Below are 23,316 nucleotides of genomic sequence, written 5' to 3'. Positions count from 1 at the left end.
AACATATCTATGGTCCGTTTGTCAAACTTAAGAACATTGGTATAATAATAATAATATTCACTAAACTAAAGACTTTATTCACAGCAGCATTATTGACCATAGCTAAAATGTGGAAGCAACCAAAGTGTTTATCGATGGAGGAAGTGATAAGCAAAATGTGATAGATGCCTACAATGTAAAATTATTCAGCTTTTAAAAATGAGGTAATTTTGTGCTCACTTCAGCAGCACATATATTAAAATAAAAAGGAAGAAATTCTGATATAAGCTACAACATGGATGAATCTTGAAGACACCTTGCTATGTGAAAAAGACTAATACTATGTAATTCCATTTATAGAGTAGTCAAAATTGTACAGACAGAAAGAATGGTAATTGCCAGGGTCTGGAGGAAGGGTGGAAAGAACAGTTATCTTTTCATGGGTATAGAGTTTCAGTTTTACAAGATGAAAAGAATTACGGAAATGGATAGTGGTGATAGTTGCACATTATGAAAGTATTTAATACTACTGAACGATACACTCAAAAGGGGTTAAGATGGTAAATTTTATGTTATGTGTATTTTACCACAATTTTAAACACTAAAAGAAGAAAAAAGACAACCATTTAGACTCTAGTTTTTGAAAGCGATGTGCTTTGGAGTTGGACGTAGCAAAATCCTAATGGCTGCATCATCTCGGACCCATGATTGAACTTCTCTAAGTCCCAGTCTGTCCTTAATAAAGTGAAGAAAATAATAGCACCTTTCTCATATGGTTCAGGAAAAGATTAAATTATATAAGGCAGGTAAAATTCTTGACACACTGTCCAGTACATAATAAGCACCCAATAAATACTAGATATAATAGCTATATATTCGCTTTTCCTTTCTAAAAGCATTATCAAAACTGTGACACGGTTGTTTCACAGAAACCTCCAGTTACCTTTCTTTTTGCATTCCAGAAAGATCAGAAGAGAGCCTTGAAAGGTGTACATTTATACATGCATATGCATGTATGGATATTTGCATGTATGTAAGTTGGGATGTATTGTGACTTGCTAATCCATGCACATGGTATAGAATTCAAACAGATTTTATACAGAAGCAATTCTGAAAGTGCAATCCAAGGTTCTTGAGATCCTTTGCATAGGTCTGTGAGATGAAAACTATTTTCATAATGGTACTAAGATATTGTTTCCTTTTCTCACTCTGATTCTCTCTCAAGGGTACAGTGCTGCTCTCCAGAATCTCCATGATGTGTAAGATCGCAAACACTGAATACAGCAGCTAATGTAAGAATCCAGCTGTCTCTTAAGCCAGACACTAGAAAAATTTGCAGGAAGAAAAAAAAAAGCCAATGCCATTCTTCTCACTAAATTCTATTTTAGAAAATATAGTTATTTTTTATTTATTATTTTATTTTATTTATTTACTTTATTATTTATTTTATTTATTATTCAAGGCTCTTTTTATTTTTTATTTAACAAGATATTATTTATGTTAACAAATCATGGGTTTATTCTTACTTTTAAGTGAATTATTTAAAAAACAATTTTTTTAACGTTTATTTTATTTTTGAGACAGAGAGAGACAGAGCATGAACGGGGGAGGGTCAGAGAGAGAGGGAGACACAGAATCCGAAACAGGCTCCAGGCTCTGAGCTGTCAGCACAGAGCCCGACACGGGGCTCGAACTCACGGACCGTGAGATCATGACCTGAGCTGAAGTCGGACGCTCAACCGACCAAGCCACCCAGATGCCCCTTAAGTGAATTATTAAATAGATCTTTTTAAGATTTCTGTTTTAACTTCTAGTAAAGTAAATATTGATGAACATATTACTCATATAAACAAAAACACTTGGGGAACTTCAATAATTTTTAAGACCAAAAGGGGTCCTGGGGTGCCTGGGTGGCTCAATCAGTTAAGCGTCCAACTCAGGTCATTATCTCATGGTTCATGAATTCCAGCTCCACATCAGGTTCTGTCTGACAGCTCAGAAACTGGAGCCTGCTTTGGATTCTGTGTCTCCCTCTCTCTCTGCCCCTCCTCCACTTCTCTCTCTCTCTCTCTCTCAAAACTAAATAAACGTTTAAAAAAAGTTTAAGTAAATACATAAACATTAAAAAAAATTTAAAAGACCAAAAGGGGTCCTAAGACTAGAAAAGTTTGAGAACTGTGAGAAATAAGTCTCTCTCCCATACCTATCCCCCTAGGTACACAATTCCCCTCACCAGAGGCAGCCTTCGTTACCAGTTTCCTGTGTATTGCATGCATATACGTCATATACGTAAAATAAATATTATGTAAGACATATTATTTTTATTTTTGCAAATGGTAGTATGTTATGCACATTGAGAATTTTGAAATAAGAAAAAGTGATCATTATTTCATCACACTTTCCAACTCTTCCCTCTAGAAGAGCCCTTGGAGGATGCTGTGTTTACTATCCCAGCTGTTACTGAGGCATTCAATGACACCCACTTTTCTTTGGTTGTTCACCTGCCAATGACAGGGTAAGAGAAATTTGTATCATGTTTATGACCATAAGAAAATTTCCATTTTTAATTTTTTGACATCACCTTCTCTTTAAGCTAATAAGATAGTTGTAAAGACTTCAGAGTGCTAACTCATTTTCTTCTCTTTGCGAGTCTTGTCACAGCTCCTAAGCCAACATAACTATAATTATAATGTAACCCAAAGAGATGTATGAATCTAGCCAAAGAAGGAATCCCTCTTATCTTTGGTGCATTCATGATTATTTCTGTATTTCTTACTTACTGATTCTCACTTAAACTGCTTCTAATCTGCAACTAACCCTTCCACGGAGTTTCTAATGTCGATTGCTATAATTGTTCCAGAAGTTCTATCTGGTTCTTTTTTCTAATACTTACTACAGTAAAACCTTGGTTTGTTAGCATAATTCATTCCAGAAACGTGCTTACAGTCCAAAGCACTTACATATCAAAGCGAATTTCAAGAACCTTTGATTCAGTTGTGATCATGTGACATTCGGCACCGAGTACTACCCTTATTGTAAGACATCACTCGCTCGTCTTGCAGAACTCAGAACAAGTTACTCACAACTCAAGGTTTTACTGTATCTTCTGTTCGTAAGGTTTTGTTTCTCTGTTATGATTGTTATTCCCTCATTTGTTTAGTTATTTATTCACTTGAACATACTTAAAGACATGAATAATTCCAAAATCTGAAGACCCTGGGGATTAGTCCTGTCGTTTGTTTTGCAAAGGCCTGGACTGAGAGCATGCTCTTCCAGATGTGGCACGTGCTTCTGGCAGGTGTCCAAGGATGCACCGTTATGGTAAGTTTTTGATTGAATGTTATTAGAGCACGTGGACAAAATAAATTTGGATGCCTAAACCATGTGAGAATAGTCCTGCAGTTACCATTCATCAGGAAACGCTTTTTTTGGTCAGCGACTAGCCGAAAGTAGTTGTTTTCTAGTCCACCTTGTTCATCATTGTTGCTGCCACTGCAAGTCCCATCAATTTCTTACCCAATGGACCTAAAACCTGCCTTCCGTCCTTGTGACGCCATTAAAATCCAAGTATATTGGTTATTGAGACCTACAAACCCTTCCAATTTTTCATTTGACTCTCAAGTTTCGGCCCTGGAGTTTCCCCTTCTTTCTTATAAATTCAGCTATGCACCGAAAAGGATGCCCGTTGTAATTTGTCTAACATTTTTAAGTGTTTTGCGTTGGAAGAGGTAACAGATAACTTAGTCTGCCGTATCGCTGGAAACAGAAGTCCTCGTTACTCTTTATTGTTCAAGTTTAGGTCACGTAAAGACAAAACCAAATTTATCCTCCAAGTTGTTTCTCTTCTCAAACCTAAATCGCTGCATTTCTCCAACTTCATATGAGAGTGGAAAGGCAAAATCCTTTATCAACGCTCTTATTACCAACATAATTTTGACATTCTTCTGTTAAGAGAAACTGTAAATCACAGAACTGGTTGTGTTCTCCTGTTGCTTCGACTGCTGAAGAGTATATAAACACAGCAGACGTGTTAAAAATCTACATTTAATATTTCTATTATCAGCCTTCCAGGCAGTTTTGCCATCAGAGGATTCTTGCTCTGGCCCCTCCCAATGCAGTACCTGATCTCATGGGCTCTTTTTTCACACTCCCTGTTGATGTATCCCCATCCTCAGCTTCAGATTTCTCTCTCTCTCTCTCTCTCTCTCTCTCTCTCTCCCTCCAGTACACACCAGATTGGCTCTCTCTCTCTCTCTGGTTCCTTTCTCAAATGAACACACATCTCATCAAAATGTTTGACACATCTAAGGCTTTCCCACTAGCATAGTCCATCTTCCTTGGAAAGAAAAGAAAAAAGAAAAAAATGTACTCCTAGATCATCTCAGCCTTATTTACCCAGAACTGATGTTTAAACAAGGGTTTAAACAAACCTCTAAAAAAGAATGGGCATGATCGGCAATTACCATGAAATATTTATAGCAATTAGTGGCCTGACACTTGGAGATTTCTAACTCTGGTTTGTAGAGCATGGAGCCTCCAAGCACAAAAATTGAGAGGTTTTGAGTGTCTTTTATTACAAAAATAAAATAAAAGCAGGACTTTACAAGCAAATGTTTTACAGAAGCCAGACTGTTCAAACATCAGGACCTTGAAATTTCATAACTTTACCCAAATGAGCCTGCAGCCATTTACCTAAAAAATACCCACCAAATCTTTGGGAAATGTTGGCTACAAACTCTTGAGCTGAATACGAATTCCTAGGGCCTGTAACACCACTCTAAAATAGGCCAGTCTGAGCAAGGGCATATGGGAATCGGGTGATAAACGTAATCCAGTGTCACCTCACAGCAGTCCCCAGGAAGTTCACATATCCTTAACTATTTCTCCCATTTTTAAAAAATTTGTTGAACGCATTTATTTTATTTTATTTTTTTATTTCAGCTCCAGCGTGGGGCCCGACACAGGGCTCAATACCATGACCTTGGGATCATGACCTGAGGCGAAATCAAGAGTCGGGCGCTCAACGGTCTGAACTACCCAGGCACCCCAAGAATTTGCATTTCTGACGAGCATCATGTGATGCTAATGCCGCCCGTCCATAAACCACACTTTGAGAACCCGCCCTGGATTAAGACAAAGGACAACAAAGTGTTTGTCCTGCATCGTCTGCCCCATTTTTTGTCCTGGAAATGCCATCTCTTATCTAGCAGCCTGACGCTACTGCTCATCAAAGCCCAAAGCTCATGAATCATCTTATGCTCCAGGATCTTCACATGATATTTAGCAACATAAAAAAGTTTGAAAATGTAAATGTCCGGTATCTCTTCTGGGAGCTCCCTGATTGGTAGGACAATTTATGTCCCCATGCTTTATACAAACGCAGGAAACTAGGGACGGTCGGTCCCACGTTGGCATTATCTGACAGACTTACAGGTAGTGGTTACGATTTGAAACGGTACCCAACAAATTCAAGCACTGACTGTTCTTGCAACGGTTTTGGTTTTTTGTTTGTTTAGTGCCTGATTCTGAAGGGGAAAACAAAAATGAGTAAGACGTGGTCCCTGCGCAAAGACACCTGAAAGTTTACTGGAAGAAATAAGCCGTGTAAAAATAGGTTTATTGCAGGACGAGGAGCGCAGAGCAGGAACAGAACACCAGACCTGGAAGCAAAACACCCCATGCCTATCGAAGCTTTGCTGCTGACTAATTGTGTGACGGTAGGGCAAGTCCCTGCGCCTGTGTGTGCCGACAGACTCCGGGATCCGTATCTGATAAGTACACAGACCACAGGTATGATACCTCCCGAGCTCATGATTCTTCAGGATGGCTCTGCCCCTGAGAGCTAAGCCCCAGGGATGAAAGCTAATCCTGGGATAGATAAAGCTAAGATATCAAGACCCCGAGTACTTAGGAGAGCCTTTCTCTGCTATAGTGAGCGCCTACCAAGAGGCACTCAGTACATCCGCCCACTGCAGAGAGGAAAGGAGCGTCTACAGCTAGCTCGTTCTAAAAAAGAACTCTTTTTTTTTTTTTTTTGAGAATTTACCATTTGCCAGGCGCTATTTTTAGTTAAATACATGAACTCAATCTACACAACAACCGTATGAGGAGCTGCTGTTATCCCTTCTGCCTCCAATGCTTTTCCCCAGACACCCATGTGGCTCACTTCCTCACCCTTTTCAAGTAAGTCTTTGCTCAGGTACCACCTTTTTAACGAGGTCTACCCTGATTGCTGTCTTCCAAAGTGTAACATCCTCCCCCCACCAAAAAAAGAAAATCCTTATTCCCTTTACCCTCCTCTACATCTTTTCTTCTCATCACATTTATCACATCCTAATAATACTATATATAATGTACTTATGCTTACTGTTTCCTGTCTTCCCGTATTTGAATGTAAGTTTTCTGAGGGCAGGGTGTTGGTTTGCAACTTTGGGAGTTCTCCGGCTGAAATTCAAACCTGGTCCCCCTACACAGAGGGCAAGGAGAGACCAAAGAAAGAAGCAGGCCAGTCCAGATTGGTAGGTCATCATACCTACCTGCCAGAATCTTAAAGGTTTATATAGAGCGCTTAACAGGGTTCAGTCCCATATACAATCCAAATGGTCTCAACAACACATTTCTTTTTTAAGGTTGTGCCCTTGAAACAGCTCTGGCTACGGGAATGATGCTCAGAATGTACATTCCGATGATGGGGAGGGACTAAGAAGCCTCCTGTCACCTGGGTCTAGCTCTCGGATCAGCTGGTAGTCACGCCCTCTTGATGACTTCCCCCAACACAGAGATCTCTGTTTTGTTCACTGATGTGTCTCTAGTACCTCAAACCCAGGAAGGCAAACTTTTGTGTACAGTTTCAGATAGCAGATATTTCTGGCTTTGGTCTCTGTTCCAACAGTCTCTGTTTCAACTAAACTCTGCCCTTCATCATTCAAAAGCAGCCACAAATAATACATAAGCAAATGGATATAGCTGAGTTGAATAAAACTTTACTTATGGACGTCGAAGCTTGAATTTACTGCAATTTTCACATATCACAGAATATTCTTTTTATTTTTTTCAACCACTTAAAAATGTAAAAAAAAAAAAAAAAATCTTAGTTTACAGGCCATAAAAAAACAGGGAGAAGGCTGGATGCAACCCCAGGCCACAGTTTGCCAACAGCTGACCTAGAAATAATAAAGGTTCAAATGGAATATTTTATGCCAAAGTATTTGAGGGTACTTGAAAGTGTTATTTTAAGTATATTGAGCATTCCTTATACAATCATGTCTGTTATTATTGTGCTTCCCAAGTGCTTTTCATAGTCAGCACAGAGGAAAATTTAACTTTATCACGTCTCTGAATTACGACTCATTTGAGTTAGTTAGATTGGAAATCAGAAATTTCTCAATAAAGATGGTAGATGGTCAACAGTTCTGGCCCCAAATATCTCATCCGTCTCCCATTGTACGTCATCAATAAAACAAGCTCTCAACGTGAGCTTTAGATTTGATTTTATGATTGTTTAAAAAGCAACGGACAGCACTAGAGCTACGGCAGTTATGACAAAGTGTATGTTTTTGACAGTGACTCATGCTGAGAAAAGATGAAGTTGGCTCGTGTCAAAGGTATAGAAAAGGCCGCATGAGCGGGGATGTGTAGAACTGGAACTGGAGGATTAGCTCAGCGTGTTTCCGACGTGTGGGGCCCGTGGACGACAGTGCTGTGCTGGAGAGGTTAGTTCAGGATTTTGTTCTTATAGACACAGCCTGCTCTCCTAAGACCAAGCTGGACATTCCACAATCCCATACTGACACACAAAGGAAGCACTTCCTATTGTAGGGAGCCAATAAGTATTTGAATTAATGGATGAATATATAGATAGCTTTGAACTACTGGGGGCAAAGAAAACACTCATTCTAGTAAACAGGCCATCAACAAATATGATGATTTTTTTTCTGCTCTATTCTTTTCTGCCATGGGAAAAGCAAGAAACATAAGCCCTAACACTTGGCCACTTATTCATTCATTTATTTCACATTTATCGAGTATATGCTATGTTCCAGAAACTCTACAAGGAACTGGACTTACAAAACTAATCAAGGCCGCAGGACTGCACTGCAGCTTTCAAGGGGAATAGACACTTTCCTTCCTCCATAACAATTAATTAAACATTTGGGTCATGATGGGCAGTGAGATGGCATCTGCCCGCAGGGTTGTTCAGGCACATACTCCATTAATAAGGTTTCCTGACAGGGGGTGCCTGGGTGGCTCATTCAGTTGAGCATCCGACTCTTGATTTTGGCTCAGCTCAAGATCCCAGGGTCATGGGATGGAGCCCTGTGTCTGGCTCCACACTAAGCGTAGTGCCTGCTTGGGGTTCTCCCTCTCTACCCCTTTCCCCTGCTCACACGTGCTCTCCCCCCGCCTCTCTCTCTCTCAAAAATTAAATTAAATTAAATTAAACCAAACGTGTCAGAAGTTTTGAGACCAGCAGGACGATGATCTCGCTCTCATTCAATTTCACAGCATCCTGAGGGAAGTAAATCACCAGACTGGCTGATGCACCAGGGTCCACCACCCACTGCAGAAATAATAAAAACGTTACCTCAGAAATCCAGCAAGAAACTTGTGTCTCAAGAAGAAATCAAATTTATACAAACATGGAGGTCCAGAATAAGCACTGTTTGGCATCAGACACACGAATAATAGTCTTTAATATAAAGGACTTCCAAAATGGCACATGAGAAGTTATACATTAAACAACTTGAATAAGTATTTTGTAAAAAAAAAAAAAAATGAAATATAAAAAATTTAGATGAACACATATTGCTTAATGTGTGTATCCCAGTCAGCTTCTCCTAATTAGTCAAGTTTACCTAATTATTCATATATTTATCAAAGTATACATTTTTAAATGTTAGCCTATTTACAATTATCAAGTTTTTTATTTTTTTAATGTTTGTTTATTTTTTTAATAATTTTTTTAATGTTTATTTATCTTTAAGAGAAAGAGACACAGAGTGCAAGTGGGGAAGGGGCAGAGAGAGAGAGGGAGACACAGAATCTGAAGCAGGCTCCAGGCTCCGAGCTGTCAGCACAGAGCCCGATGGGGGGCTCAAACCCACAATTCAATGCTTAACTCACTGAGCCACCAGGTGCCCCAGGGGTGGTAAATCGTATTCATTGATTTCATTTACTGTTTTCATTGTCATCATGTGTGCAAATTATGATAACCACTAACTTTTTCAAACTTAATGTCTGAAAACCTCATAAAATCAACCTAGATATTTACCTTATTAGCACAATTTACAAAACTTTAATAAGGTCTTACAGTGCCAAGGGTATGTATTATTGTGAAAGTAAAGTTTCACAAAGCTAAATAAATTGCCTTCCATACCTTAAAAAAAAGTAAACATTTTATTTTGTCTTGATATAAAAATAAATATAATTCAGCCCGGATTCATTATTATGTTCATTGTTTTTTTCTGAATTTAAAATAAATTAAAATTACAACATTGTTGTGGGCCCCTACAAGTGTCATAGGCCTTGGGCACTGTGTCTATGTGCCTAATGGAGATGTTGGCCCTGTGACAGCCTCTGCCTTCCTGCCTTTCATCCTCCATAATTCAATAACGTGTTTTTTTCATGTTTATTTATTTTGAAAGAGAGAGAGAGAGTGTGTGTGTGTGTGTGTGTGTCCTCATGCATGATCAGGGGAGGGACAGAGAGAGAAGGAGACAGAGAATTCCAAGGATGCTGCATGCTGTCAGTGCAGAACCAGACGTGGGGCTCAATCTCACAAACCGTGAGATCATGACCTGAGCCGAAATCAAAAGTCAGAGGCTTAACTGACTGAGCCACCCAGGCACCCCAATCCTGCATAATTCAAAAGTTACTCAAAGGGGCTGATAGGTGGGGATGACAGGTAGAATTCCAGGGTGTGGGAGTCTTGAAGGGTAATTATGAAGAGTTTCCAAATTGGGGAAGAGAGGGCTGTGGCAATGGGGTAAAGAGGATGACTGTGTGGAGACAGTGACAGCAGCTTAGTGAGGGATGTTAGGTTCTGAGCAGGGCGAAGAGAGGATCTAGCTGTGGGTTGGGCAAATGGTAAGGGTGGTAAGGTGAGATCATAGAGCAAGAGATGAGGAGAGTGACCTCACAGCTTAGTGCAGGCTGTCAGAAGCCTGAGTGGAATGCGTGTGTATGTGTGCCTTAGCGCTAGTCACTGAGAAAAGCTGGGAGCAGTGACATTCCAGTAACAATAAACATACCTAGCTCCACATTTTGATTTCTAAACATCATTCTCCTTTAAAAGGAAGTAGGACTGGAGCACCTGAGTGTCTCAGTCAGTTGGGCATCTGGTTCTTGGTTTTGGCTCAGGTCATGTTCTCACAGTTTGTGGGTTCAAGCCCCACATCAGGCTCTGTGCTGACAGTGCAGAGCCTGCTTGGAATTCTCTCTCTCTCTCCCTCTCTCTGCCCCTCCCCCTGCAAAATAAATAAATAAACTTTTTTTTTTAAGTAAAAATAAAAGGAAGTAGGACTCTCAGAAGAAATCGCAGGAAAATTACAAATGAGCATAGAATATCTTACTCCAGAAAGTAAGGAAGTACTAAAAAAATGATAGGGACACTGCCAAATTGGGGACAATTTGATAATAGATTTGATAAATAATGATAACAAGAGATTAGAATCCAGTGAATAAAATACGTATCCATGAATCCATACCGATATGAATGAGTTAATTAACTAATTGATAAGGAGAAGGGAAATTTTTTTCCTTACAGCAGAATGCCAACTAATAAATATAGAATGAATGATTAGATTAAAAATCACTGTCTGGCAACCATCATAATAATATTGATTCAGATAAAAATAATCACTGGATTGCACAAAGGGCAAGAATAGATATTTTTTTTAAAGAAGACATCCAGATGGCCACCAGACACATGAAAAGATGCTCAACCTCACTCATCATCAGGGAATGCAAATCAAAACTATAATGAGATATCACCTCACACCTGTCAGAATGGCTAAATCAAAAACACAAGAAATAACGAACGTTGACGAGAATGTGGAGGAAAAGGAACCCCTCACGCACTGTTGGTGGGAATGCAAGTTGGTGCAGCCACTGTGGAAAAGAGTATGAAGGTTCTTCAAAAAATTAAAAACAGAATTACCATATGATCCAGTATTTCCACTAGTGGGTATTCACCCAAAATAAATGAAAACATTCAATTGAAAAGATATATGCACCCCTATGTTTATTGCAGCATTATTTACAATAGCCAAGATATGGAAGCAGCCCAAATGCCCATCCATAGATGAATGGATAAAGAAGATGTGGCATATATACAATGGAATATTACTCAGCCATAAAAAAAAAGAATGAAAGATTGCCATTTGCCACAACATGGGTGAATCTAGAGTGTGTAACACTAACTGAAATAAGTCAGAGAAAGACAAATACCATGTGATTTCACTCATATGTGGAGTTTAAGAAACAAAACAAAGATAAAAAGACACACACACACATGCAACGCACCAGACTCTTAACTATAGAGAACAAATTCGTGGTTGCTAGAGGGGAGGTCGATGGGGGATGGGTGAAGCAGGTGAAGGGGAGTAAGAGTATGTTTATCATGATGGGCACTGACTAATGTATAGAATTGTTGAATCACTAAATTGTACACCTGAAACTAATATAACACTGTATGTTCATTATACTTGAATAAAAAAAGAATAATCAATGGATGCTAAAACTCATGAGTGAACATTTGATATAGAATTGGATATTTAAATAGTCTCAAAACACCTCCCACAAAATACTAATTAAAAGGGGAGAGAGAATACTTTTACAGTAAAGGAGACTGGCAGGTACTCTTAATCAAGTGGTCAAAGTGAATGTTACCATTAATAAGACAAATTAAAATTGTGCACCACCTATTGGAGGCAATGAGAAGACCAACCCTTCTGTGACATTCCTGCCAAAAGTAAAAAATAAAAAAGCGTTCTCTAAATATAATTATGAAGAAATATCAGATAAACTCAAATCGAGGTACCTTTCACAAAATAACTGCATAATTTTATAAAGTGTGAAGTTTCTAGAAGAAGTCCAGGGAAGAGTGAAGAACTCTCCTGTTTTGAAGAAGACTAGTAAACGTGGTACATGATTCTGGACTTGTTGACAAAACTTGAATGCTGTCTTCAGACTAGATGGTAATGATGTATCCATGTTATTTTGCTGATTTTGATGGTTGTATTTTCATTATGTAGAAGGACATCTTTTGTGAGAGAACCACACACTAAGACGTTTGGTGGGGGGCGGGGGGCAGTGGTGACAAGGCATCAATGCCAGCAAATTGCCCTCAAATGTTTCGAGAGAAAAATTATTACACTGTTCTTGCAAGTTCTCTCTAAGTTTGAAATCATTTCAATAGAAGAAGATAAAATTAAATTGAAAATCTTCCAACTTTTACAGGACTTTTAGCCAAGGACTACAGAATTTGTTACTGAAGTGTTGTGTGTTCCCTGAAGAACATGTGCTTTCAAAGATTTATAATATTTTTTAAATGAAGTGGGTTTTTTTGTTTTTTGGTTTTTTTGCTGACCTAAAAGTATGGCTCCCACATGCAAAACGAATCTGCGGTTCGAGAAGCGAGGACTTTGGTTCCCGCCGGTGGGAGGAGAAAGAGGAAGTAGTGACTGTAAGAGAGCCAGGAGGAACTTCTGCTGTTTTAGCATTCTGTTTCCTGACCTAGGTGCTGGGTGCATCCTTATGTATTCCCTCGAGCTTCATGCTTAAGCTTTGTGCTCTTTTCTGTCTGTATGTTGTATCAATAAAATTTCAATTTAAGTGAAACAAAAAGAGACATAGTCCCTCATCTTAAAAAAATCCACAAACCACCAGAAACACCAGATGACAACAATTTTGTCAGAGTTACATCTGTCACACTCACAAATCAACAGTGAAGCACACAAAAAAGTAACCTACAATGAAGCTCTCAGTTTGTGGTTCAACAGAAATTCAAGGGAAGGTCACTGCAGAAGGCCACGGTCAAAAAACCACGCTCACTCATCAGCTCTCCACGTCATCTTCTCTTACAGGTATGCTAGATAGCTGTCAGAATCCGATTTTACTACCACTGTGTTCCTGCCTTCCTCTAATAACGTGAGGAGAGATTCTAACATTCAAAGACATTCAAAGATGTTTCCTGTACAGGGACTTGGTCAATCTGAAGACTCCAAGGATGTTTGCACAGTTAGGAGTGTGTCTAAGCGAGGCCCCGTGGTACTGCTGTCTAAATCATACGTGTGGCAGGATTCCCAAGGATGTGAGTAAAAATAAGAAGGAATGTGTCTACTGGGAATGCATCTACTGTGTGATGTGTTGCATGTGCAAAGCGTCCTCCTCACCAAGGATGTCGTTTTCCCCTAGAAATCCCAACTCCCTGAACCGGGCAAGTACTGCCCTATACAAGCACTTGGACCCCTTTCCTCCACACAGTGGTCCTGCCTCCTCTTACTGCTTCTCAGACTTCAACCTGGTGACCTTGTCAAAATGTGGGTTCAAATGTGGGGCGGCGACTCTGCGTTTCTAATGTGCTTATGCTGGTGCTGGTGCTGCTGTTCGGTGGCCTCTCCTGGTCAGCCAGGTGTTAAAGACCAGCCCTCATGTTTGCTTCCCCTTTGTGAGAAAGAGTTAATCTGTTAAAACCAAGTGGACGATGAATTCATTGAGTCTCTTTACAATGACGCAAACACTCAAAACATAGAACATGAAGCCTGAGAGAAGGGTGTGAATAGTGTCCCCTCTTGCTGCTGTGCTGTGTTTCTGTCAAGGTCACCCTTCTTGGCTATAGAACACACAGTCCTGTGTTTACACCTCAGCCCTGGTACTTACAAGTTATGTGATTTGGGGAAGATCATGTAACTTCTCTGTCCTCTTTTCTCACCTATAAAATCAAAATGCTAATACGTTCTTTGTTCTGTTTGTGTTAAGTAAAATTTAGTGTGGGTGGTTTCATATAACTAAGCAACGTTAATATGTCATTTGGGCATAAAAATAAACCATGACAGTGGAGAAAGGAGGTGAAAGAGATGAATCTGGACTAATAATAAATAATAACGATAGTAGCACATAGTATTATGACTCACTGAGCGGCAAGCCCTGTGCTTCAGCTTTACATGCTTCACATTAACTTAGTCTGCATGACAACATCATGAGGTGCATAGTATAGTTAGCCCCCATTTTGCAGACAAGAACACTGAGGGTTCACGAGGCTGTTTGTGTGCAAGAAAATGCAATTGCTAAGGGGTACAGCAGAGGCAAAATTGAAAGCCCCATCTGTCAGAGTCCAAGCTCTAAGTATCAAAATGATTTTCAGAATCATCGGTTGATCATAATCACCTGGACAGCCTTAAAAACAATCCCAGGTTTCAGGCCCAAGCCATGACCCACAAGGGTAATTCTTACACAGCCTGGCACCAGTTCACTCATCTGATTTTAGGAGCCACTTAGAAAGATGCTGCTTTTCTCTAATTGTGGGAGGAGACATTCAAAATGCAATTGTCTGTTGTCGGAAGAGACCCCAGTGACACTTTGACAGTCATGAGCATGTCTAAGTGAGCTCCTGTGGTGCCGATTGTTACAGTCATGGGCTGAAAGCCAGGAGCTGGGGAGAGGAGGCCAGAAAGGCCTCATGTCCTATCTCACCATGACACTGATCTCCAGTTTATCATTGAATACCAAGGCATCCAAATGTCCATCACTTCCCTCTTGCTGCCAATAAGAAGACCCTGTTGCTCCTTGGAGCTGAGTCTCGGATGAGCACTTGCTTGAAGCATCTAGATTTCAATCCCAGATGCCCAAACTGACCACAGTGGTATGGATCCCAGTGTCCTGGGATAAAACCCAAGGAGTAGCAGTCTCATTAGGGAGCCACTTACCCAGTCTGGAATAGTCCTCGAGGTGTTTTTCTCTTCACAAAGATCTCTAACGCTTCTTTCTTTGACAGGAAGGACCTGGGGGAAGTCCCTCTAATTTCTGCCTGTTGACACTGATCTACTTTGGCCCTCTGACTTGTGTGGGCTTCCTGAAGTCTCTGCCACTGCAGACTAAAGGGGATCTCCCTTCCTATTTGCCCAAGGTCAAAGGAAGAGAGGAAAACCTCCACCTACCTTGGTCTACCATCTACCTTGATGTCCCTGAAACAAAAGGGACATCATTCACCACCACCCCTCATACCTTTCTTTGACAGACTAGTCGGGAGTGGGGGAGGGGGGGTTCAATCCAGGAGACTTGGGTTTTAGCTGTGGTTCTGGTTTACCAGTGGCTCTGCTCCAGCTATGATGACAAGAAAATTATTTACCATATTCTAACCTTCTTTTCCAAATCTGGAATATAAGAAAGTGTTTTCAAACAATTTCTGAAATCCTGTAGTTCATAAATTCCATGAGAGCGTCAGGATGCAGAATAAGCACTCGGTAAATACTTTATGAAGGACTAGATGAATCTTCACAGAGATCTGGTGCCCTCTTGGACTGCCTTGTGATTTCAGCCAAAGCCATAGTGGACAGCTCCTAGGAGGCTCAGACTGGCCATGTTCTGACAAGGCCTCCCCTTTAAACCCCCCAAGACCACCTGCAAGTCTTGCTGCTTTTTGCCCCCATTTCTAGCTCAGCCTCACCTTCTCACAACTTCAAATTCAACACAAAGGAGCCATTTACCTCTATCTCCCTCAAAGTTGCTAAAGAGTGAGCAAAGATTTCTTAAACAGAGCAAGTTAAAAAGCAGTAACCATAGAAAATACTAATACATTGAACTTATGCCCCTACAAAGACATCATTAAGGGACTAAGCGTGCAAATCATGGAGTAGGTGAACATGTTTGCAATTTATGTTATCAAGCAAATATCTGTATCTGGATTCAGAAAACACATGTATCGAGAATACATAAAGAATTGCTACAAGTCAAGAAAAAAGAAAAAAGACCAACAATCCAGTGTTCTTCAGAAGTGGGCAAAAGCTTGGACAGCCACTTGACAAAACAGGATATCCAAATGGCCAATATGCATATGAAAGTCTTCAGCACCATTAGTCATCGTGGAAATACAAATTAAAACTACAGTGCGATACTGCGATCCCCAGTCAAAACAGCCACAATTTAGAAGTCCAACAATAAGGATAGGATAGGCAAACATGAATAGCAATGAACTGTAGGTCCCATATATTGCTGGCAAATGTGTAAAGTGGTACAATCGTTTGGGAAACTATTTGGTAATACCTTATGTATTTTTTTCTGTGACCTAGAAACTCCACTCTTGATATATACCCGAAGAAATGAGTGCTTGTATCCGCCAAGATACATACAATAAAGTACATAGCAACATTATTTAATAGCCCCAAACCAGAAACAGCCCAAATGTCCATCAATGGTAAAATGGATAAATTGTGGTAAAATCCATATAATGCGATACCATATAGGTGTGAAAATGAATAAACCAACACTGTAAAACAACTTGGGATGAATCTCACAGACATAATGTTGAGCAAAAAAGCCAGACACCAAAGATTATGTATACCATATGATTCCATTTAAATGGAATCCAAAAAAAGGTAAGATTTCTATCAATGGTAACAAAAGTCAGAATAGGGATTATCTTTGGATGGAGTATTGACAGAGTAACTGAAAGGGAGCCTTCTGAGCTGCTGGAGATGTCCTATAGCTCCATCTTGGTGGTTATTCCACAAGTGTAGAAATACATAAAATTCATTGAGAGCTGTATAAAATTTGTGCACTTTATAACATGCAAGGTATAGTGCAATTTTTAAAAGTGCCCGGCTGTCTTAGGTCATATGTCCATCCTTGGATAGATCACTGTGGCTAATGATTGGCTTGGACCTGGATCATGGGTCTAGATCCTTCCTAGAGCTGGTGATGGAGCCCACCCAGACCATAAATGGACAGAGGAGGGGGCCCCCAAAAGGGAATAGGGAAGTGTGGAAGAAGAGGACACAGACATCCTAGGAGACACAGACAACTAATTTCTAACAGTCAAGAAGGAGGTGGCCCTCACCAGGAGCAAGTGGGTTAGGAACCCAGTCCTCAGGAAGACAGAGAGGGTACAGAGAGACACGGAAAAATCCAGCTTCTGGCTTTCCAGTTTCTGGTTCTTGGTCCTATGAGTGAAGCTACACTCCCTATTTCGGGCTCTGTAAGATTCCCTATCTGTGAGGAAACTTCTCATTCTTGTTGGCCATCCAGCATCTTGAACCTCCTTTTATTGTTTGGGAAAGCTCTCCCACCTTGCGAATCTCAATGAGAGGCAGACCCACCTCCCACTATCAATGGTGAAAATGTCAAATCACTTTTCCAAACTTCCTTGCAGCTAGAATGTAGCAGATGGTAATGTAGTTTCTGCCAAGAAGATAGCACTGCTCCTGAACTACAGGGACCACAGGAACATTCACTCTGCAAGATGGTCCACCAGTGCCGGTGCAGTCCAGTGCTAGAGACATCAGAGCAGCAGCAGCAGCAGGCGCCCAGTAGTGTGGCTTAGTGGTCCTCTCTCATCCTTCTACATGCTGTGCCTAATGAGGCCCCACACCTGGGACTCCAGTCTTCCTGACTAGATTCAGTATCCCTTTAATAGTTCCTTTTCAGCCTAAGTCAACCAGACTTAGTTTATGGTACTTGAAACCAGGAACCCTAACTGATAACAGCACACTTCCAGAAAATTCCCCGTTTGCTTTATACTAGTTTGTGAAAGTTCTGTTACTTGCAACATGGGGAGACAAAGCCTGAATGCAAAGAAGTGGTTCTGCTGTATGAATATCCCATGCCATCATTCGGTCACAAGAAAGATGTTTGGTGGCAAACAGGCCACAAATCACACAACGGGAAGACAAGGGACTGAGTGAGCTAAAATGTGTGGATTGCTGTAAGGTCCTCAACTTGTGTTATATTAGTTCTCGAAATGAACCCACGAGATGAGCCTGCATTAGTCTGCTTGGGCTGCCATAACAAAATGCCACACACTGGGTGGCTTAAACAAGAGACATTTATTTTCTCACAGTTCTAGAGGCAAGAGGGCCAAGATGAAGGTGCTGTAAACTTCAAGTTTCTGGTGAGCCTCTCTTCCTGGCTTCTAGCCAGCCCCTTCCCACTGTGTCCTCATGGCCTTTCCTCTGTGGTCTCTCTTCCTCTTCTTGGAAGCACACCAATCTTCTCAGATAACGGCTCTACCCTTATGACCTCATTCAACCTTACTTACCTAATCCTTAGAGGCCCTATCTCCAAATAGAATCATGTTGGGAATTAGGGCTTCCATACATGAATTTCAGGGGACACAAGTCAGTTGATAACAGATATGGTCCCAATATTGAAGAAGAGAAACATGAGTTAAAACCTTGGTTAAAACCTTGTTAAAACAAGGTTAAAACCTTGGCCAAGGTTGAAATAAAACCTTTGTGCTTGCCACTCTCGATTGAAGCAGAAAGTATGAAATCCTAGAAATGAAAGCTTGCAAAGCCCTAGAAGAAAGTATGTGGATGTAGTAAGATATTTAAAAAAAGAAAAAAAATGGGAGGAAGCCAGTGTGAATGTCTAAAGGTCAGCCCCGCAGCCAGTGTCTGGAATAGCCCAGATACACCCACTGGTGCCCCACTGAGCTCCATCTGTGTCCATGGCCAGCACATGCTTCCTGATTCTCATCATTCTGGGTCCTATATCTGGGTCCTGACTCTTGCGCTGCTTCAGGAGTACTGACAATAACTCCCTCCTGAAACAAACTTCAGTCAAGCTCTGAACCCTCTTCTCCATCAGACCTCCCCTGGCTGGCTGAGCCCAGTTTTAGCAAAGAATCCTAAGCCAGTCAGTATTGATCAAGCTTAACTTGATAGTCAATCTCCTCTTCCTTCGCCCTTGATAATCAAGTTCCTCTTAGTAATTTTCTACCCATTCCCCAACCCTGCTCATTGGCTACAAATCTCCCCATTGTATAAAAGTGGAGTTCAATAATCTTGAATGAAGTCTTCCTCACCATTTTTTTACAACTGTCAGAACTATTTTTCTTTGACAGTTGATTAAGGACAAGACCCATGTCTCATATTTCCCTGCACATATCTCCACAACACTTAGCACGTAGTTCCACTGGTACTTTGTCAAAAGGTGAGTGAGTGGCTGGGCAGGTGAATGACAGCAAAGAAACCCATGGATTGGCTACTGAGAAAAGCCCAAGAAACAGCTCGATGCCCGTGAAGAGTGGCAGGTGGGATCAACCCTGGAACAGAAAGCTGGAGAGGTCTGACCAGTTAGTAACAGAGGCCTGGCCTACAGCTGGAGCTCCAGACACAGTGCTGCAGAGGAGGGTTCTGGGGCTGACCTGACAGGAGGCAGTGCTTCAGAGCAAGCACTGAGACTATGTTATTATCTCTATTCTACAGGAAGCGCAAGGCCTCTCCCTGGGGCATCATTTCCCAACTTGTGATCCATGGCATCGTAATAATAATGCTAAGAGATGAGGGTCATGCAATTAAAAAACACTTCTGTGGCCAAATATGCTTGAGAAATAATGCAGGGGAGGATCACGTTCACGAGTGTAGACTTAGAAGTCACGCAGACCTGGGTTTGAGACCAGGCTCTGCCAACTATCAGCCACGTGGTTGAACTAAGCAATGGCCTTCATTGACTCATCTGTGAAATGGGAATAATGAAACAGCTGCTTCGGAAGGTTGTAAGAATTAATGTTACGAAGTCATAAAGCTCTCGGCACAGAAAGTCCTCAATAAGTGAGAGCTCTTACTGGCATTGCAGCAGGCTAAATATGAACATCTTTTTTTTTTTTTAACGTTTATTTATTTTTGAGACAGAGAGAGACAGAGCATGAACAGGGGAGGGGCAGAGAGAGAGAGAGGGAGACACAGAACCTGAAGCAGGCTCCAGGCTCTGAGCTGTCAGCACAGAGCCCGATGCGGGGCTCGAACTCACGGACCGTGAGATCATGACCTGAGCCGAAGTCGGACGCTTAACCAACCAAGCCATCCAGGCGCCCCAATATGAACATCTTAAACCAGGTCTTCCAATGCTTTTTAGGGAGAGATTCATTTCACATAGAAAAACACCATGATAAACTGTTCGGAGACTGGGCAGAGAGGAGATTCCGAAGCTATAGGACAGCGAGAGTCAAGACCCAAATCTGGAAAATCAGGTTGAAAAACCAGAGTCCCATAGTGGGTGGGTACCCAGTAAGTGGCTGATTTCTCATTCAGGCTGGCTGTTGTCACAGAGAGAGGCTGTGGCCACAGGGACAAGGAAGGCCTCCCCTAGAGTCTTCACCTCTCTCTTTTGGGCACTACTCCACCCCCTTACACATGCACACCTATGCACACTTTTTTTTTTTTTTTTCTTAGAAAGACAAAGGGGCAGAGAGAGAGGGAGAGGAGAATTTCGATCAGGCTCCACACTGTCAGCACAGACCCCAACGCAGGGCTCAAACTCATGAACCGTGAGATCATGACCTGAGCCGAAATCAAGAGTCAGACGCTTACCCAACTGAGCCACCAGGCGCCCCCCCCCCCCACCCCCCAACACACACACACAACTTCTCAGGAAGACAGCCAGTGTCAACTGAGTAGAAATCCTACTAATCAAGTTTTCTTTCTTCTTCATTCCCTAAACTTTCTAAAGGAACATATTTCTACAGAGTGTAAAGTATTTTCAAGGGGATGTATTACCTTTGTAACTAGATTTTCTTATTCTCCAGAAAAAGGACTTTAAAAAAATTTTTGAAGACTCAGCCCTTTCATTACAAGTCCCAGGAAGCCTTCCCTGGCCACCCCTAAGTTAGGTGCCCCTCTCGTGAGCTCCCAGAATGCCCCCCTTTTACCCATGTTACAGATTGAGATTGTCAGAGCGTTTGTATCTCTTGCCTTAGCCAAGCACCAAGCTCCAGATGCACAGGGGCCCTGAAGTCTCACGCAGGTATTCCCAGCACCTTAACACTTGGCAGACAGGCAGTATCTTGCCACCAGTGGATCTGTGACTGAAATACACATCTCCCCAGAAGAGCCAGCTGGGGTCCGAAATGCTACCCTCCTTCCCTGCAGGACAAGCGCTCAGACAGTGCACCTTCCAAGGCCCAGAGCGGCGTTCTCATTACATCCCGGAAATCCCCTGGTTGGGGGGCTTTTGGGGTGACATCCAGTATGTAAATACGCAGGGTCGGGTCCTGGCAAGCAGTGCCCTATGTGAAAGTTCCACCAGCAGTGGAAGGTGCTTTCATTAGTCATTTCAACGGCACACAGCTGTAAGGAATCTGGCAGAGTTTGATTTGGCTGGGGGGGGAGTACATTTTCCACTCGTGGGCGTCTTGAAAACTTTCACACTAAAAAAAAAAAAAAAGTCAAAAAAGGGTCATAGTCCAAAACGGAAAGCCAGAAAAAGACGGCAGAGATGCTAGGGCAGTAAATATAATGGAGAGAGCTCTAGACTTGAAGTCTCACTCTGGTCCTGCCACTTAAAGCTGTGTGATGGCGTTGGGCATGTCAGCCCCTGCTCTTGGGGACACTCCCCCTGCAAATAGAGACATAATGCCTCCCTGGGAGGCAGGAAAGACTCACTGAGCCAGTGGGTGTGAACACAGGGGCGGACTGCCAGGCAGGATTCAAAAGTTAGGCATTATTTGGAGGAACAGGCAGAAGACAGACGGTTCATAGAAAAGAAAGAAGGGTGAAGGCTGGGGAAGAGGCACTGATCCAAGCAGCCCCCATGCTTCTCTGCAGGGCTTGCAAAAGACCCACCGGGGAGAGGAAGAGAGGCCAAAAAGAAACAACTCTTCTTGCCATGGTTGGGTCAGGGTCAGTAGACCAGGACTAGACTCTGCTCCTGTCCCAGCTATAATGGACTTGAGAATTTTTTCAGACTTCTTTTTGAATGGATTTACTATGAGTCCTGCTTTACCCTGGGCTCATGCCTCCTCTGATTTTGACCTTGGTTTGTTCAAGAGTGAGATGAGAAGACAGAATCCAAATCTAATTCAGTTTGCCTGTTCTTTGGCAGAATCACCGTGCTTCCTTTCCCACTGGGTTTTTTCCTTACAATACATTTATGCATTTGAAACATGTTTATTGAATGAGCTGCACACAATGGGATGCAAGTGAAACCCACGATTGTTTCTTTTTTCTTTGTCCCTTAGATGCCACCATCTGGATTTGCACTTTCCCTGCCCTTCGGATGAAAGCTGAGCAACACCATGGATTTTCTAGCCCCTTTTAGCCATGAAATAAAGAGGCTCTTTGTCTTGTCCTTTAAAAGACCAGTCCATTGTAATAATCAGTACTCCACTCAACACAAAGCTTCCTTCTCTGGCTTTTCACTTCAGGCTTGGAAATCCTCAGTAGCAAGGGGGAGGGTATGGACTTCAGCATTTTCACTCTGCCTCCCTTGGCAAGCTGCTCATTCTCAACCTCAAGCCTTGGGAAAGAGGGGAGTGGGGGAAAGAATAGAGTTGTTCATGTCTCTTGTTGTCATGACACATCCTTCGTGCCCTCAGGATTTGGCAAAGTTCGAATGCTGACTTTTCTCTGAGGCTGCTCTTGAAAACATTGCAGTAAGAAGTCATGGCCACCAGGTGTCACTAAAAGCCTTTTTCCTTGAAAGAAGAGCTTAGCAGTTTTAACATGACCACATAATTTTCATAAGATAAAACTAAATATACTTTCCCTCTGTTTAAAAACAAAACAAAGAAAATAAATATCTAAAACCACAAACATATAAACTTGACTAGCATAAACTAAATATAATTTTTAAATGATACTGACAAAGAGTCTTTGACCAAACTTTAGTCAAGTTCCTGAGCCTTCTCCTAGGCCCATCTGTAAACTTTGTAAAATCTAGTTTTAGCAAGAACCCTGCTAAGTCAGTTTAACCAGGACCCCCCTTCTCAATATCTGATCACCATCAATATCTGATCAGGTTACTCATCCTCCAGCATCCCCAAGGTAATGTCTGGTCACCCTGGCATGCTGACCTAACAGCAAGAACACTGTTAGGTCAATTTAGCCAGAATCCCCCTTATCCATGATGTTTCCTCTTGGTAATTCTCCATCCACTAAACCCTATTCAGCTTCTTGGCTTTAAATTCCTCCCTGCTCATGCTATATTTGGAATTGATCCCAATCTCTCTTCCCCTGTAAAACCCCATTGCAATAGTATCCTACCGAACAAACTTTTAAGGAAAATCTCCCAAGTATTAAATGACATAATTTACTAATTCCCCTCCCTCCTCCCAATTATCATTATGTAATTCTAAATCCTTGATTATAATTCACCTTCCCCTAGATTATAGCAGGAAACTTT

The 23,316-nt window shown here is 41.5% G+C and overlaps 1 long non-coding RNA gene and 1 pseudogene across 1 annotated transcript; one reads left to right on the top strand and one right to left on the bottom strand.

Annotated features, from left to right (window-relative positions):
* LOC109252546 (60S ribosomal protein L7a-like) overlaps positions 1–23,316 on the bottom strand; it is an 89,612-nt pseudogene that overhangs the window by 38,798 nt on the left and 27,498 nt on the right.
* Positions 1,014–6,667, top strand: LOC109252585 (uncharacterized). Its single transcript, XR_008424665.1, has 3 exons — positions 1,014–2,494; positions 3,229–3,300; positions 4,921–6,667. It is a non-coding gene; the product is annotated as an uncharacterized LOC109252585 (long non-coding RNA).

This window comes from Panthera pardus, unplaced genomic scaffold, assembly GCF_024362965.1.
Source record: "Panthera pardus isolate Hobbes unplaced genomic scaffold, ASM2436296v1 HiC_scaffold_21, whole genome shotgun sequence".
NCBI lineage: Eukaryota > Metazoa > Chordata > Mammalia > Carnivora > Felidae > Panthera > Panthera pardus.
Note: the sequence above shows the minus strand (reverse complement) of the source record. Positions and strands in the feature narration are given on the sequence as shown.